Raw genomic sequence first — 3,287 nt, 5'->3', positions numbered from 1 at the left:
TGGACATGAGAGACCTTATGTCTCTCTGAAGAAGACATATTGTTTTGTAGAAAATATTTTAATGTTTAGAATCTGATCAATAAGGAGAATCTAAAAACAATCCTGAGTTTCACTGGTAATCAGCCCAAACTGGGCTCTTGGATTACAATCTTTGTCATGTTGCATATTCATTGAACCCAGACAAATGATAGGAGGAAATCTGATATCTAAAGACAAGGATTATGGTGTTATGTCTGTGTTTTAAGAAACATCACCTAGGACTTCTATGCCATGGTAATGTACAACTTTATTTCTAAATTTGTTAAAGTTTTCTTAGTACATTACACAACCTAGGTAGATTTCTTGTCTGGCAACCCTGTTAATAAATTTAATGAAATCCATGCTAAAATCATTCAGGTCATTAACTCTGGCTACCAGTACTGGAATGTAGTGGTAAAGCCCTTAATGGCTGGGACCAATTTTATTATTTCCAGCCTTTGTTTATTTGTACTGGTTTATGCACTTTTGCTGTTTCACAAATATTAGTTTTTGATTAAAACATAATATTCATACATGAAAATGATGCTTCCCTTTTCAATGTAGCCATGGTGTGTTCTTTTCACTATATTTATCTATCTATTTATTTATGTATTTATTTATTTTTCTTCCTTATTTTAATCTTCTCTATCCCAGATTCTTTTTGCCTCAGTTTGAAACATGGTTGCTTTGTGCACTGATTACTTTGTTAAATCATTTCTATGCTGGTTGCAGTTTGAATTAAGTGTTTTTTGAAGACTGCTGATCTGTTTTTGCCATGATTGTCTTTTATTGTTATCTTAACATGTCATTGTCCCTTTGGGAAATGGCTTACTTGCTGGCTTACATCTTGAATGCATCCCAGGCATACATGTATGTATCATTTCTACATGGTTTTGCTTCATTCTTCTGACTAGTTACAAAAAAGACCACTTTTTACATAATACTATTATGTAAAATAACCTGCTCTGCTTCTACCTGGAGCTCTTATTCTAACACTCTCTCCCTGTGTTACTGTGTTTTGAATGTTGAGCCCTATCCCTAAACAGTTCTAGTTTGAATATGCCAGACAATGCTGTTCCTGTCAGTTTCTAATTCCATCAGGTAAACAAAACAAAGAAGCAAATATTCACATGAAAATCTTCCACAAGCTCAACCTAGATGAGAAGGTGAATGAATATTGATTTTCTAGGCAAAACAGAAATGAAAGTGAGACAACTTCCAAAATGTCCCAAAGAGGTAATTTGTCTTTAAACTGTATAAACATTCTGTATGCTATTTTGAGAACTCAGCATCCAAGCACTTTGTGCTTTTTATTATTATTATTTTAGGAAATCTGGGGTAGAATTTCTGTTTGCTGTTTTCTTCATAGTGTCTAGCAACTGGCTTGTTTTAGGTATATTTTCTAAAATGAGATGTATCCTACCCAAGATGCCTTTAACTATCTTGGCTAAATCTACGATCTTTGAAGGACATCTGGACTTAGTCAAGTAAATCATGCTTTCTTTGCCTGATTCTGAAAGACCTATATGCTACCATAAAACTGGGAGGATGGGAGGAAGGAGGGGAAGGACTCTGTCTGAGACATAGCCTCAATGAGCTTTGTTTTAATTCACAATGTGTGTAAAATTTACTATTGACTCATTTAGCTTTGTTTTTTTTTCTTAAGCAAGGTATGGTCTTACTCTAAAAGGAAAGGAAAAAGATAAAAATTGAGTCTAGGGAAGTATAATTGTCTATTTCCAGGTCTTATTTGTCTGTCAATACATATGTAGTTTTTGTTGTCATTTTGGGTTTGATTTTGTTTATTTTGTTATCTTTTTGTGTGAGATCTCAGGAATAATATTTGAAAAAATAAACCTGTTTTCAGCTGAACTTAATTTTATTTTTAAATGATCTGTTCTTTGTCTCATTTTAGTGTCCCAGGAAAAAGTAGAAAAAGCAGGCACATGGATGTACACACACACAAACAGAGGAGTTTTTCTGTGGTTTCCTGCTTGCTGAAAAAGGATGGGAGCCATTTCATAAAGATTTAACAACTGAAATACTTGGGACAATATTTCTTCTCAAAACCATTCAAATTTGTCACTGTCAACATGTAAATGGACTGGGAGAAGAATGAGATTCAGCAGCTTTGTTCTAAATGTATCGTATCTGAGGAGCTGTTTATCTGTGTTCAGAACTGACTGCATTTCATAGCAGTCAGCAAAGGTTTTTATGTGTGGAGTATCTACATCAGTTCAGAATTAGGTTCCTTGCAGCCCCATTATTCAGAGTTTGATGGCTTCTAAGATTTCTTTGTATGGTAGGAAAAGGTAGAATGTTTTAAAATAATAGCTGTTTATTATCATTTGCAACAAAATGTTTTTGTTGAATTGAGAGTTTTAATCAAAAATCTTGAAGGACTCTTTTCAAAATCTACATATTAAAAATTCATGTTGATATCTTAAAGAATTTTCCTAAAAAATAAACTTGGATAGTATTTTGGGGAATCAAAATGAGAGTTTTGATTTTAATTAAGATTTGTTCTGAATTTTGAACTGTGTTGCAGAGCACCCTTTAAAGAGTATGGTCGGTTACATACTTTTTGGAATATGTCACAGCTCCTTCTGACAGTGGCATGATTCCTACTTTTTATGTGCTTTCTAAGCCTCCTTTGCCTTACAACCTTCCTGATGCAGGTCTTTATATTGCAGGTACAATTTCAATGTTTGTTTCTGATTCATTCTTAAAAGCACCTTAAACCAACTAAATGATCCTAAATGAGCCATCCAGCGGAAGTAGTCAAATTAGCTCAATTTTACTGTACCTATATTGCTTCTTCTGCAGTGCTGACTACAGTGCATGACTCTTAACATTTGTCTACAGAAACCTCCAGGCTCTTAACCAAGTCTGGGAATAGGAGTATCATCTCACCTAACACAGACCTTCAGCAACCAGCTTTCAGGATTAAACCCATACGTAATCCATCAGTGATACCAGAATGTGCTGTGGCCTCTAAGCCATTTTCTGTCTTAATAGTTGAGGTAGGAGATTCTCTGTTTTACACGTAGAAAGATGAGATGTCTGCTGGTGAGTTTTGAGATTTCAAATTGACTGAAAAATCCAGGAAATAACTGTTTATTTTGTCCTGAGACCACTGAAGCCCTCTTCATGCTTAGGACCTCCTAAAAGAAAAAAAAAAAAAAATATTGTGAAGGACTCAACAATGTCCTTCTCAGAGTAATATTCCAAATTGCTTTTCGGGAGTCTTGAAATATGTTAGTCAATAT

General features: G+C 34.3%; 1 long non-coding RNA gene across 1 annotated transcript; it reads left to right on the top strand.

Moving 5' to 3' along the window:
• Positions 1-1,119: 1,119 nt before the first annotated feature.
• On the top strand, positions 1,120-2,513 carry LOC107309096 (uncharacterized). Its single transcript, XR_004306413.2, has 2 exons — positions 1,120-1,254; positions 1,934-2,513. It is a non-coding gene; the product is annotated as an uncharacterized LOC107309096 (long non-coding RNA).
• Positions 2,514-3,287: the final 774 nt, after the last annotated feature.

This window comes from Coturnix japonica, chromosome 2 (assembly GCF_054131305.1).
Source record: "Coturnix japonica strain WE chromosome 2, WE-NBRP24, whole genome shotgun sequence".
Lineage (NCBI taxonomy): Eukaryota > Metazoa > Chordata > Aves > Galliformes > Phasianidae > Coturnix > Coturnix japonica.
Note: the sequence above shows the minus strand (reverse complement) of the source record. Positions and strands in the feature narration are given on the sequence as shown.